General features: G+C 46.4%; 1 protein-coding gene across 2 annotated transcripts in view; it reads left to right on the forward strand.

Annotated features, from left to right (window-relative positions):
* LOC135101162 (valine--tRNA ligase-like) overlaps window positions 1-15,000 on the forward strand; it is a 94,677-nt gene that overhangs the window by 1,926 nt on the left and 77,751 nt on the right. The window lies entirely within an intron of this gene.

Here is a 15,000-nt window from a genome sequence, read left to right on the forward strand (position 1 = left end):
GTGTGTGTGTGTGTGTGTGTGTGTGTGTGTGTGTGTGTGTGTGTGTGTGTGTGCGCAAACCCTCATTAAAAAAATAAACTTCATGTAGCAATAGATGAATGAAAGTCTTGACGGCTACATTAATAATCGCAACTTTCCGTCTTCACCCTGTGCTCCTCCCCAGGCACACCCTTGACCTCCATGTCCACCCAGCAGGAGGAAGATCTGGACACCTGTTACTCCTCTGGTCCCTCCCTTTGCCTTGCTGGGCTGGCCAGGTCAGGGGAGGGAGAGACCATGCCTGACCTTGCTCGCTTCTACGCAACGACCTTGAAGACGGGTCACGGCATCCTCTTCTGGGTGGCTCAGGTGGTCATGCCGGGACTCGACTTGACGGGGAGGCTTTCCTTTGAGGTGAGGTCGTCTGGGTCTTGGTCTCCTGGTTCTGTCCTCTCTTATTGATCTTGTTTTTGTTCCTTTGTCTTATGTATTATCACAAACTCCGGTAACTAATTGTAGGCGTGTAATTAGTCCATATATTCATTGGTATATAACTAAAATATCTGTTAATACTGTAAACTCTAGCATTACTAATTGTTTGATAAAAAGATGCAGATTTCAGAAGGCTAATAATGTTTATAGATGGTGATAGACTGAAAGAATTGACTACCTGTGTGTTACCTTTCCTTCCTCTTATGTAACGTGATATTAATTGTTACCAGTATTGCCTGTGTTATATCACCTGTGTTATATGACCCTCCCTCCCCAGACTGTGCTGCTGCATGGCCTCCAGGGTGATGGTGGCGGCCACAAGACGTCCAAGTCCTGGGGCAGTGTGATAGACCCCCTGGATGTCATCAGTGGGGCGTCCCTGGAGGTGTGTGACTTGCTGGTGCTGTGTATTCTGTACTGGTGTTCATTGGCTGTGGTGAGCAGTACCTTGACAGCAGGTGATACATGAATATTTGTTAAAGCCTCTTACCAAGTGTATTTTTTTGAAGGAATGATGTAAAGAGAGAGAGAGAGAGAATTTTTGAAGGAGCTAAAGAGAGAGAGAGAATTTTTGAAGGAGCTAAAGAGAGAGAGAGAATTTTTGAAGGAGCACTAAAGAGAGAGAGAGAATTTTTGAAGTAGCTAAAGAGGGAGAGAGAATTTTTGAAGGAGCACTAAAGAGAGAGAGAGAATTTTTGAAGTAGCTAAAGAGGGAGAGAGAATTTTTGAAGGAGCACTAAAGAGAGAGAGAGAATTTTTGAAGTAGCTAAAGAGGGAGAGAGAATTTTTGAAGGAGCACTAAAGAGAGAGAGAGAATTTTTGAAGTAGCTAAAGAGGGAGAGAGAATTTTTGAAGGAGCACTAAAGAGAGAGAGAATTTTTGAAGGAGCACTAAAGAGAGAGAGAATTTTTGAAGGAGCACTAAAGAGAGAGAGAGAGAGAGAGAGAGAGAGATTTTTAGATATGATGTCAAAAATTGTGTTTATAATTCTATTTTCCTTCTTTTCTCCTTCTTTGTCTTTTCATCTCTTCTCTTTTCTTCCTTTCCCTCTTCTCTACTTCAATTTTCCTTTTCATCTGTGTTCTCTGTTTTTCACCACATTTCATCTCTTCCCTCCTCCCTCACACCCTCTTAGCCTCTCACCACCCCCTCATGTCCTCAGGTACTGTGCGAGAGGGTGGAGGGGACCCTGAATGCGGAAGAGGTACTCGCTTGTCTCGAATGAAGTCCCCCACAGGCATCCCAGAGTGTGGAGCTGATGCCCTTTGGTCCACCCTGTGCTCCACCAGCTTCAGGAGTCAGTGTGGCATAGATATATGTGGATGACTGTGGTGTCTTGTCTTGTGTGGAGTTACAAGGTTGGTGTATGGATGGGTAAGTGAAGTAGAGATAAGATTTTAATTAGTGGTTTTGTAAGATTAGGTAGGAGTGCTGTTCGTCTTCATCAAGGGCTGACGTGTTGTGTGTTGAGTGAATGAGGGTGAAAATTGTGTGTTTTGGTATATGTAGGAGATAAGATTTTAATTAGTGGTTTTGTAAGGTTGGGTAGGAGTGCTGTTCGTCTTCATCAAGGGCTGACGTGTTGTGTGTTGAGTGAATGAGTGAATGAGGCTGAAAATTGTGTGTTTTGGTATATGTAGGAGATAAGATTTTAATTAGTGGTTTTGTAAGGTTGGGTAGGAGTGCTTCTTGTCTCCATCAAGGGCTGACGTGTTGTGTGCTGAGTGAGTGTTTAAATATATTTGTAGGAGATAATATTTTAGTGGTTCTCTTCCCCAACAAGGGTTAACACATTGAAAGATTGTTGTGGGTGAGAGTAACGGTGAAAGTTGTGTGCCTTGTCTTGGTACATGTAAGAGATAAGCTTATAATAAGTGTATTTGTAAGGTTAAGACAGTAGTGTTTCTCTTCCCCAACAAAGGTTAAGGTGTTGAAAGAGTGTTGTGAGTGTGAGGTGAGTGTGAAAGCTGTGTGCCTTGCCTTGCTATGCGTTTGTATATTTCTCATAGCACTTTCCTGCCAGACCACCTGTGTGTGTGTGTGTGTGTGTGTGTGTGTGTGTGTGTGTGTGTGTGTGTGTGTGTGTGTGTTATATATAAAATGTAAATAAATAACTACATTTCTCGACTGATGGGAGAAACACACTTTTAAAAGGCTCTATTCAAAGTAGCACAGGTTTTTAAGGATGTTTTTATTGTTTTAGTGACAAATTAACAACATTCCTACATTACTGTCAGGAGAAACACTCAAGAAAACCTCTGCTAATCATCTTTGTGGCCTTTGGAATCAATTGTGAGAGAGAGAGAGAGAGAGAGAGAGAGAGAGAGAGAGAGAGAGAGAGAGAGCTAAACCAATTCAACTTGATATGAGAGAAAATCTAATTATCTTCCATTCCCACAGAACCGTCACCCCAAACAATGAGTGGTGGAGGGTGCGTTCTGCGTTGACAGCCAGCATGAGCGGTGACAGGAGGTGTGTGAGACGCATGACAGCTTTAGTGACAAGTTCATGCAGGCAGTGGTGCAATATTATTCCCTCAACACTCTCATTCACTTTGAGGGCTTGGAAACCACAGTGCCTTCAGATTTGTGGAGAAGTGTGTGTGTGTGTGTGTGTGTTTGTGATAGTTATATTAGTTGTTTAAATCATGCTGAGCTAATATCTATCCCTCTATCAATGTGTGTGTGTGTGTGTGTGTGTGTGTGTGTGTGTGTGTGTGTGTGTGTGTGTGTGTGTGTGTGTGTGTTTTTGATAGTTATATTGTTTAAATCATGCTGGGCTAATATCTATCTCTCTATCAATGTGTGTGTGTGTGTGTGTGTGTGTGTGTGTGTGTGTGTTTACCTATTGCACGAGACAGGGGAAGAGGGAAGAGGAGGAGAGGAGAGGTGCTTGGGAGATGAAAATGTATGTGTGTATGTGTGTATGAATATTTTCCCTATCATACACAAAAACACCCTTGAAATCCTATATATAATTTGCCATAGAACACGTTTACTCTCTCCCACGTGCCCACTCCCTCTCTCCCACCCTCTCACCTCCCACACACCTGTATACCGCGTCCTGCAGCCTCAATGCACTCACCCCTTCTTTTCCAGCCATGGGTGCCTTGCCTCCTCGCACCACCACCACAAGCACCACCACTCCTGCCATCACCTACAAGGGGGAGACTGTGATGTGGCTGCAGGTGGATAGGTGAGGCATTGTTCTGGTGTTGGTGTGTGGTGTAGCATTATCTTGAAATCCACAGGCCTTCCACAGCCTTCCCACTGGTCTCCTTGTCCTGTCCTCCTCCACACAGCATCCACAGGCCTTCCACAGCCTTCCCACTGGTCTCCTTGTCCTGTCCTCCTCCACACAGCATCCACAGGCCTTCCACAGCCTTCCCACTGGTCTCCTTGTCCTGTCCTCCTCCACACAGCATCCACAGGCCTTCCACAGCCTTCCCACTGGTCTCCTTGTCCTGTCCTCCTCCACACACCATTCACAGGCCTAACCTAACCAACCTAACCTAACGTAACCTAGCCTAACCTAACTTAACCTAACTTATCCTAATCTAACCTCACACCCACAGGTTCGGAGGCCTCCAGAGAGCTGCCCAGAGTGAAGCTTGTGGTATAGAGGGACAGCTGCTGATTATCAAGCTTATGGAGTGACTGGAAGAAAGTGGGAGGAGCCTGGAAGGAGTGGTGGAGGTACAGTACTTGGAGAAAATCCCTCCACCATGACGACTGGGTGTCTGCTGTACAGTCCACCGACCAATGGTGAGAGAGAGAGAGAGAGAGAGAGAGAGAGAGAGAGAGAGAGAGAGAGAGAGAGAGAGAGAGAGAGAGAGAGAGAGATTATTATTATAGTTTATTGACAGAATTTTGCGATTACAAGAAGCTTAAAGTAAAAATCATTTCACTAAAAGAGAGAGAGAGAGAGAGTCTTGATAGAGAGTCTTGATAGAGAGAGAGAGAGAGAGAGAGAGAGAGAGAGAGAGAGAGAGTCTTGATAGATAATATTGAGCACAGTCTTCACCGCTGGGTCGACTGTGGGGGCTGCGCTATTCCGGTTGGTGGCCGGTTGGTGGCCGTGGCTGTTCACGCACTAGCTCTTGCTGTGGCTGGCATGCTGTTCTGTCCTCTCTTGTTCCAGGAATTGCTGTCTGAGGTGTGTGTGTGTGTGTGTAGAAGCCACCATCATCAACCACAGCAGGTGATAATGATGTTTCCTGCTTTCATCCTCATTGGGGCTAGCCAGACCAACTTGGGGCTGTACTGGGGTGACGCTGTGTGCCTCAGGTGTATCTGGAGGGCTGAGATAGTGAGAAGGTAACAATTAAAAAGGACTAGTGTACACTTAAACCATTACAAACACTATGTAATGCTGGTATACACACACAAACACTGGTTTACACATAGAGACATATATAAACACTTGCTATGGTTTGTATACTCTTAGAAACACACATAAACTCTTAATAAGTCTAGTATACACACAAACTTGTATACAAACACTAGTATATATTTAGAGACACATCCAAATCTTTGCTAAGTCTGATATAAGCACATAAACTCATAAGATGCTGGTATATGCTTGGAAATCTATACACACATTTGGTTAGGCTAGTATACACAAATCTATACATATATTAGGAATTTATTGAATGATTGAGATGATTAGTACTCTCTCTCTCTCTCTCTCTCTCTCTCTCTCTCTCTTTCTCTTTCTCTTTCTCTCATATCCTTTGTCTATCTCAAATTTTCTCTTTTAATCTCTCCCTCTCTGTCTGTCTGTCTGTCTGTCTGTCAGTCTGTCTGTCTGTCTGTCTGTCTGTCTGTCTGTCTGTCCCACACCTCAATACACCCTTCCTGTCTTCATACACTTTAGTACACCCTTCCTGTCTGCCCCTGGACCTTAATACACCCTGTATCACCCTTGCATCTCATTAAACTATCCCTATTTGTCCATCTCAATAAACCCTGTCTAATTTCCCTGTCCTGCTGTTTGTCTCATCTTACTACACCCTGTCTCTCCCTGCTTCTTGTTGCACCCTTCCTTTCCCCTACTCCTCAATACTCCCTTCCCACCCTGTGTCATGTGTACGAGTATATATTTAAATATTTATATTCATTTGTGGCATTCTTCATGTGTTTTTGGGGTGTTTTGAGTGTGTTTGGGGGTGTTTTGGTCAGTTTTGGGTGTGTTTGGGTGTGTTTTGGGGTGTTTTGGTCAGTTTTGGATGTGTTTTGGGATGTTTTGGGTGTGTTTTGGGGTGTTTTTGTCTGTTTTGATGAGTTTGGGTGTGTTTTGAGGTGTTTTATGTGTTTTTTTGGTATTTTTAAGGAGTTTGGGTGTGTTTTGGGTGGCTACGGGTGTGCTGTGGGTGGATAAGACTGTTTCTGGGTGTTTAAGTGGGTGTGGATGTGTTTTGGGGTGTTTTGGATGTGTTTTGGGGTGTAGAGAGATGGACGTGATGTGTGCAGGGTGCCTCAGTCCCTGGATGGGTGTAGAAGTGCGTGGTGGTGCTGTCTGGGTCTCGTGGTGTGGGAGTGCATGGATAAAGGAACAGATAATTTAAGGCAGTTTATCATATTTAATTATTTTGTTTATTAATTTATTTACTATTATCATTATTTTTATTGTTTTTAATTAAAGGGGGTTAATTTTTACGTTCATCTTTTGTGTTCGGGAGTGGTTAGTGCTATTGACAAAAAAATGGAGATCGTTTTATTTTTTAGTGTGGAAATTGTCGCAGTTTGTCAGGTGTTGATTGGTGTTGAGAGTCGCAGGTCCCGTCTAGCCCTCTGTCATAAAATAAACAATAAAGGGTTGGTTTTCGCTGATAGTTTATTTCCTTTAACGTAAACATGTAATGATATAGTTTTGTCTGTGTCTCCTGATGGTATGGCACTCTTGGCTAATATTTAACTAATTATATTCATGTCATTATATGAATAACTAATAACAATTCACTATCCTGCATGTACTGTCAAGTCTATCGAAACATCAGCACGTCAATTGAGAGGCATGGATTTCAAGAGATTCCGATTTATTGCTGCTTCCTTCTCAATTTTAATAGTTCAGATAGACATTGCGTGTGGGGCACTGCTATTTACGAAGAACTGGAGGGTCACAGAAAGAAAGGGATGTTATATTCGTAATCTACGCAAAAAATAAGTCTAGAAAAACAAACCACAGCATCTCTATTCATCCATTCTGTGTGTCTTCTCTTCTCTCTCTCTCTCTCTCTCTCCACTCTTAATGCTGCTGTGGGTCTCTGGGCTGGAGTACATCACAGAAAGATTGACACAGACTTATATATGAGAGGATGTTGTCTGTAACTATGCTATGGGGACATTGCAAGTTTGTGGGCTGTAGTCAATGAATAAGTGTGTCCTCTATAGCATACTTAAAAACCACACACACACACACACACACACACACACACACACACACACACACACACACACACACACACACACACACACACACACACACACACACACACACACACACACACTCTCTCTCTCTCTCTCTCTCTCTCTCTCTCTCTCTCTCTCTCTCTCTCTCTCTCTCTCTCTCTCTCTCTCTCTCTCTCTCTCTCTCTCTCTCTCTCTCTCTCTCTCTCTCTCTCTCTCTCTCTCTCTCTCTCTCTCTCTCTCTCTCTCTCTCTCTCTCTCTCTCTCTCTCTCTCTCTCTCTCTCTCTCTCTCTCTCTCTCTCTCTCTCTCTCTCTCTCTCTCTCTCTCTCTCTCTCTCTCTCTCTCTCTCTCTCTCTCTCTCTCTCTCTCTCTCTCTCTCTCTCTCTCTCTCTCTCTCTCTCTCTCTCTCTCTCTCTCTCTCTCTCTCTCTCTCTCTCTCTCTCTCTCTCTCTCTCTCTCTCTCTCTCTCTCTCTCTCTCTCTCTCTCTCTCTCTCTCTCTCTCTCTCTCTCTCTCTCTCTCTCTCTCTCTCTCTCTCTCTCTCTCTCTCTCTCTCTCTCTCTCTCTCTCTCTCTCTCTCTCTCTCTCTCTCTCTCTCTCTCTCTCTCTCTCTCTCTCTCTCTCTCTACAGACTCACTATTTCCTAACCCTTGCCTGAAACAAATGAAAAACTTTTATCCTTCTCCAATCACATTTTAATTTTCTACTGACAGTCACAATCCCACAGTATATGTAGTAAATTTCAACTTTTATTTTCAGGTTACCTTGTTGTTGATGTGCAGTCTTGCTATGTGGGCGATGAACACCTCTGGGACATGACGAGCAGATGCCCATCCAGCACAGCTCAACTTGTATGGAATCTGGACCTGGACCATCACATGAATGCCACTGCCTTTGATATGTGTTTGATATGGCTTCTATTGCTTTCAAGTCACCATCTGCCTCTGTGAAATATGGAAGATCTTACAAGCTCAAGCATGAGTATTAATGGTGATATGAGTGTGGTGTGTCTGAATTAACTGTCAGAGTATTGTAAATATTATTACTTAGTCTTCCCAGTTATGAAATTAAGAACAGTTGTGAAGTTTGCTTTAAAACCCTTCATTAACTTTGCCACAAAACACTTTTACATGTTGTCAAAAGTGTGTAACTGTTATGAAGTGTGTGTATATATCATTACTACAGAAGAATCTGGAATTTCCCCTCAGATTACTTTAATGAATGAAGCTTGAGTTCACAGATGTGTGGTTTGTCAATTTCACCTGTATTCTCTCCTCTATGGCAGTCTGTTCTGGCAAAGTTTCATTTGTCAAAAGCATTACAGTTTGTAAATGGTGTGTCTTCATATGCCTTCACTAGCAATTATGAATTACACTATGGTCATGGGTTTTGTTCTTTTAATACAGTTGCCTCAAGATATTCTGAGCTTTACAATGCTGTCTTTAGTACACTGCAAGAAAATATAGAAATTTCATGTGGCAACATTTATTTTTAAAACATTATTTATTACTTTTAAAAATAGCAATGTGGGGCTTCCTTAATGCAAATAGTCTTGCCCAAAAAAACTTGATGTCAAACACTAACTTTTCTTAACACAGCACAACCAAAACCACTCAAAATTATACATTAATTTTTTTTATAGAGCAACATGTGTGGAAAGTGGTACCAGAAATATTTGCATAACAAATATTTGGTTCTGGACCTTAGCACTTATACAGTACTGCACTAACTTACACACAAGGTTAATTAATGATGTAATACTCAGGTGAAGCTGGATTTTCAAAAGACTGATCAATATTTTTTCCCAGATGTCATTTTTATGCAGCTGACTGAAGGAGAAAACATTGCAAAGGTCACACTATTCTTAAATCTTACTAAAATGTATGCGCATCACTTTCTGCTTTCACCCCAATGGCACACAAACCAAAATTCATGGGTATGGAGATGGCTGGGCTAGTTCCTGTGGCCACCCCTCTTATATCTTAATTTGCCACTGTCTTCCCTGTGTGCTGGTTAAGTTCCTGCATTGCAATACTTAATCTACTCACTGCTGAAGTCCCTGGAAACTAGGTAGAATAATTTAGAATGACATGGTTAAGTTAATGCCTATAAAATCTCATTTGGAATATTCAGGAAGATTGAATTATTCTTCCTCTGTTGAAGCAAATGATATGACATTGACTAGAAGCTTTCACAATATTTATAGACTTTCTTGTATCAGCGATCTTTTGGAAATGCAGCCATTAATCTGTAAATACTTGTATAGTGTAGCTGGCATGAACGTTGCAGTCTTCATGATGTACTAGTGAACAAGCAGGAAGTGATGGTGTTGAGCCACTGTAGTAGTGATGTTATGGTAGGAAGTTACTGTCAAGATCAGGACGTCTGCAAGTTCAAATGGTCACCTAACAATTGCACCTTAGTAGAAAAACACACACAGGAAGTTTATGCAAGTTTTTATCCTTATATGAAATGTTGCTAGTGTTAACATATAAAATTGTATTGCATCAAACCCCCATACATTACTGTCTCTATCCAGTATGAGACCGGTGTTCAGGATAACAAGAAGCCGGCATTGCTCAAGCTGACCACATTTCATCCATTTATACATACTTTTTATTATTAAAGCTTATCTTGTAATTATTGCTGAAGACATTGACTCATTTATTTATTTATTTATGACTTAGAACTATGATAAAGCTATGGATTGATATAATTCCTGATTTGTTTCCATTCTTGTCTCCGCTTGTCCATCCCTGAGTGGTCAGAAGCGGTGCTCCACTGATGATGTGGAAGCCTGAGACAGCCAATCATTTAATGGGCTAGGTTACCTTTTGTCACCAGTCTTACTGTGTGTGTCACTCACTACGTTTGGAAATGTTTACCTGTTCTATTTAATTTGTTGGTTATAATAATGTTTATGGTCAATAAACTATTTATAAAACTATTTATCTGTGTCAGTATGATAAAAGCAGTTATTGTTGTTATTATTATTATTATTATTATTATTATTATCATTATTGTTATTATTATTATTATTATTATTATTATTATTATTATTACACATTTTCCTCCTTGTATTTAAATATTATTATTATTATTATTATTATTATTATTATTATTATTATTATTACACATTTTCCTCCTTGTATTTAAATATTATTATTATTATTATTATTATTATTATTATTATTATCATGCATTTTTCTTGTATATAAATAAAATATTGTAACTGATTATTATCTTTTTTTTATCATTCATGTAGACTCAAACTCTCTCTCTCTCTCTCTCTCTCTCTCTCTCTCTCTCACGAATAAAATGACTGGTGAGGAACTCTAATCATTAAAGTGCTAAAAATTCCACTAAACCACGAGAAATAAATTATTAAGCCGTTCATTGCAAGGGCCACAGTCAGAAAGTGAAAAAATAAAAAATAAAAATCCTTAAATACCGAGGCTAAGTAAAACATAAGGAATTAGACAAATGATAATTAATAAACACATAAGGAATAATTAATAAACAAAAATTAAGCCAGGAAGACCATTATAATTATTGCAAGGAGACAATATGTATGTATATGTAATTCGAGGTTAAAATGGCTCAAATCTGGTCAAAAAAAGCACATCAATAGTATGCCATAAGTGAAGGTGTTCCTCAAGGCAGGGAAGGTAGGGGGGGGGGTGGCAATGAATAGGGGAGGGGCTATGAACTATTGGGGGGGTAACAGTCCCAATGACTATTAATTAATGACGCATCCAATTTAGCGTGTGTTAATTTTCGCGTTGTGATAATCTAAAGGTTTTCTCGCGTTTTTTTTATTATTTCTTTATTTATTTTATTTTATTTGGCAGGTGTTATAGTTGTTGAGTATTTTAAAAATTTCCCCTCAGATTTTCCCCTTGACCCCAAAACTTTCCTCTCACCCTAAATTGATTCCCTTAACTTTTTTTTTCTCCTTGTTTTTTTTTTCTTTCTATTTTTTTCACAGTTAATTTTCCCTCTATTTTCAAGAGCCTAAAAAATTTCCCTCTAATTTCCCCTTGGCGCGAAGTTTCCCCTTGGTCTTAATATTATTTCCTTAACTATTGGGTTTTGTAGGGTGTATGGAAGACGCAGTGCTTCCTTAAGACCTTTATTCCCTGGACTGCCTCGAGAGCGGCAGAGCGTACAGTGGTGCCGGGAGGGCCAACATATCGTACCGTATGCGATAGATATAACAGCTATATCCTACATCTCCCCCCAGTTAAACATATGGTAAATAGCATATGGGCTTAACGGAAATACATAATGGATTATAGAATAAACACAGCCGAAAGAAGGATATACATGAGGCAACATAAGTTGGCATGCTTCCACCTGAGAAACATAAGATTCCTTAATAACATTGCATAAATAAAACAGGTTGTACAAGGGATTATACCAATAATTACAATTAAGGTGGAGAGGACTCGTCGTAGTCGGCTAACCACTGGGGACGACGAGAAGTCCTCCGTGGGCGTGATGGGGTTGACTGCCGGGGCTGTGGGGTGGGGCTGGTTGCGGGTGTGGGTCCCGCGTGAGACGGTGCGGGGCTGGCGAGGGTTGCCCCCCGTTTCACCCTCAGGTGCCGACGGTTGCGGAGCGACAGACGGCCACTACCATCCAACCTGACGGTATATTGGCGGTGTGGGAGTGCCTCAGCTACCACTCCACTCCTGTCCCATACCTTAGTCATCTGGTTCTGCACCCACACTCTAGAGCCCGGGGAAAGGGGCTCAAGGGTTCTGACTGGCCCCTGGCGTTCCACCCTCTCGTCCCCAGACCGGGCCATGGCTAACTCCCTACGTCGGAGGGCCCGTCGCCAGTGCTGGTCCACCTTGTAGTTACACCGGGCTGTGGGGACGCCGTCTCTGAGGTGGCGGCCCGTGGCGAGCTGAGCGGGTGAGCTGTCAGCCCCTCGCAGGGGCGTGTTGTGGTACTGTAGGAGAGCGGCCGACAGCTTGTCCGTGTCGAGGCTGCCGGTGGGGCCAATGTTAAGTCGCAGCATCCTCTTGGCGGACTTGACTGCCGCCTCGGCTCGGCCATTGGACTGGGGGTAGTGGGCTGACGAGACACGCACTCTAACCCCCCAGCGCCTGAAGAAGTCTTGCATCTCCTCACTTACGAGGTTGGTGCCGCCGTCCGTAGACACCTCCTCTGGTGCCCCCCAGCGAGCGAAGAAGCGGCGGAAGTGAGCCATGAGTTTACTGGAGGAGGCACTACTGGGGAGGTGGCCGATCTCCAGCCATCCTGTGAGCCTGTCGGCGTACACTAAGTAGGTGTTGCCCTCGAGCTGGAACAGGTCCGTCACTGTGCACTGGAAGGGATACTCTGGTGGCGGGGTGATGACTAGGGGCTCTGGTGACTGGGAGGGGGCGTGGGCGTTGCAGGCTGAGCATGTCGACCGCAGGTGCTGAAGGTCCCCGTCCATACCGGGCCAGTAAACCGACTGGCGGGCCCTGCGGAGCATGGAGTCAAGCCCCTGATGACCCGCGTGGAGGTGAGTGGCCACCTGCTGGCGTAGGGGCTCGGGAATCACCAGCCTAACGGACCCCTGGTCGAAGGTGTACGTGACCAGTCCCTGAGACACTGACAGTCTGTCTCTGACCCCGTAAAACTGGCGGAGGCAAGCCACTTCTCGGGACCTCTGCGGGCTCCAGTCACCCGTCAGGACCTTGGCCACCAGCAGCTGGTATACTGGGTCGTCTGCGGCAGCGCTAGTGACTGACGCCTCATCCAGTGTGATGCAGCCGTTGTCGGTAAGGGCGGCCGTGGTAGCCGCCGCTGTAGCCACCTCCAAATCCACGGCGAGGTTCTCGTTGCAGCTGTCTGGTGAAGTGCGGAGGGCAGGGTAACGGGACAGGAAGTCTGCAGCACAGTTGCGCTTCCCTGATAGATACTTGACGGCGAACCTATACTGCAGCGTCTTCTCCTTCAGCGCGAAGAGCCTGGGGTTAACGATGTCCTTCAGTGCCCTGTCCCCCAGGAGCCTCACTAGGGGGCGGTGGTCGGTGACCAGCACCAGGTTTGGGCACCCCAGCAGGAACAGGCGTGCCTTCCGCAGGCACCATACCACCGCAAGGGCTTCCCCCTCAACTGAGGCGTACCCAGCCTCGGCCGCTGACAGGTGCCGGCTGCCGCAGAGCGCAAGACGCCACCCGCTCCTACAGCAGAAGGGAGCCTCCGCCGTCCCGCACCCGCAGTGCTGCTGGAGGACCACGAAACCGATACCCTCCTTGCTGAAGTCGGTCATGGCAATAGTGGGCCTGGAGCGGTCGTAGAATGCCAGCCCGTCCTTGGCCAGCTGGCAGACCGTCTCCTTAGCTTGCTGGAATTTTTCCTGTAGGTGTTCGTCCCAGTACACTCGTTTACCCTGCGGTCTCTTCAGTAGGTCTCTGAACGGCTCCATGATGGGGGCAGTGGCGATGAAGGGAGCCAGCTGGTTCACGAACCCGAACCACGACCTGATGTCGGTCAGGGTGGGCTTGGCTGGCATGCTGAAGTCCCGCACTGCTGCCAGACGCTCGTCGGTGGGTTTGTAGGACTCCCAGCCCACATGAAAGCCCACAAATTCCACTTCCCTCCGGCCAAACCGGAACTTCTCGGGCTTCAACGTAATGCCCTGCCTGGCACACGCCTCCAGCAGCTCGTAGGCGTGCCAGAATGCCCCCTCCACGGACTCGTCGTGTAGGAGGGTGTCGTCGATGCACTTAAACTTGCGTTGGATGTCCACTAGGGCGTCGTCGAAGCGCTTGGTGTAGGCGTCAGGGGCCGCGCAGTGGCCCATGGGGGTCCGCCGGTACCTGTACCGCCCCCAGGGTGTGATGAAGGTGGTGAGTTTCCGGCTTTCCTCTTCCAGTTCCACCTGATGGAAACCCCAGTGGGCGTCGGCGACGGTCTTGAACGTGTGGGCAGGGATGGCCGCCACCATGTCGAAAGGGGTGGGCGTGTGGTGCGTCTCCCGGAGGCAGACGGCGTTAAGCTTCTGATAGTCGACCGTGCGTCGCGGCTGGCCCGACTTCTTTGCCACGACGACCATCCTGGCACACCACCTTGTCGCCTCCCCGGCTGGGACCGGCTCGATGACTCCCATGCGTACGTCCTCGTCCAGCTGTTTCTTTACTTCCGCCTCCCAATGACGTGGTACGGGGGCCGGGGTGTGGCAGGTGTGAGGTACGGCGTCGGGGAGCAGGTGGATACGGTGTGGCTCACCTGCCATGACAGGGAGTGGGCAGCGGCCTACGTTGAAGGTTGATGATGAGAAATGGCGAAGGAGCCACTCCTCCAGGCGGCCCACGTTCTCCTCCAGGGGTGGCAGGGGGATGGCCGCGGGTCTTGTCGGCGCCTCCGTCAGGCCAGGCTGGCGAGCGGGCGGCGCCTGGGATGCGCCCGCCGCAACCTGTGTGTGACGGGGAAAGTCCCGGGGCACGAGTCCAAGCTCCATGCACGTACTGAGTGAGAGGAAGAGGTGACGTGCAGAGTCCACAAAGCAAATCTCCTGGGTGGACGAGCGGCCCCCGTGGGATATGGTGCACACTGCAGAGCCCAGCAGCTGGAGGGGCATGTTGGCGATGTCTCTCAGGCCAGCCCGACGCTTCAACTGCGTAGGCCGTAAAGAGAGGGAGGTGAGAAGCCCCCTGCCGCCCACACACACCTGGGCCCCTGTGTCGGCCACGGCCATCACCTCGCACGTTGCACGCCCCCCACTGGTGACGGAGACGTGGAGCGTCGGGTGGGGGCACGGAGCGGTGCCAGCCACCAGCACGGCCCCAGACGTCAGCTGGGGGACCGAGACAGCCGCCTCCAAGCCTGGGGTCGTTGATCTCCTCCCGCCGCTGCGACACATTTTCTCGACATGTCCGGGTTTCCCACATTTGTAGCAGTTCAGCGACCTGGCGGGGCAGAGTACTCTCCCAGGGGCGTGAGTACCTCCACAGTTGCCACAGGGCTTCTCGACGGGGGTGTGGGGGCGGTTGGCGGGTGGGCGCGTGCGCACCGAGGCTGGCGCGGGGTGGCGGTGTGCTCCAGCTACCACCTCCTGTGCCACGTCTGGCAACGGCGCGTCAAGCTCAGCCCCCGCCACTTCCCGCGTAAAACTCCCGC

The sequence above is a fragment of the Scylla paramamosain genome, chromosome 6, assembly GCF_035594125.1.
Source record: "Scylla paramamosain isolate STU-SP2022 chromosome 6, ASM3559412v1, whole genome shotgun sequence".
Taxonomy (NCBI): domain Eukaryota; kingdom Metazoa; phylum Arthropoda; class Malacostraca; order Decapoda; family Portunidae; genus Scylla; species Scylla paramamosain.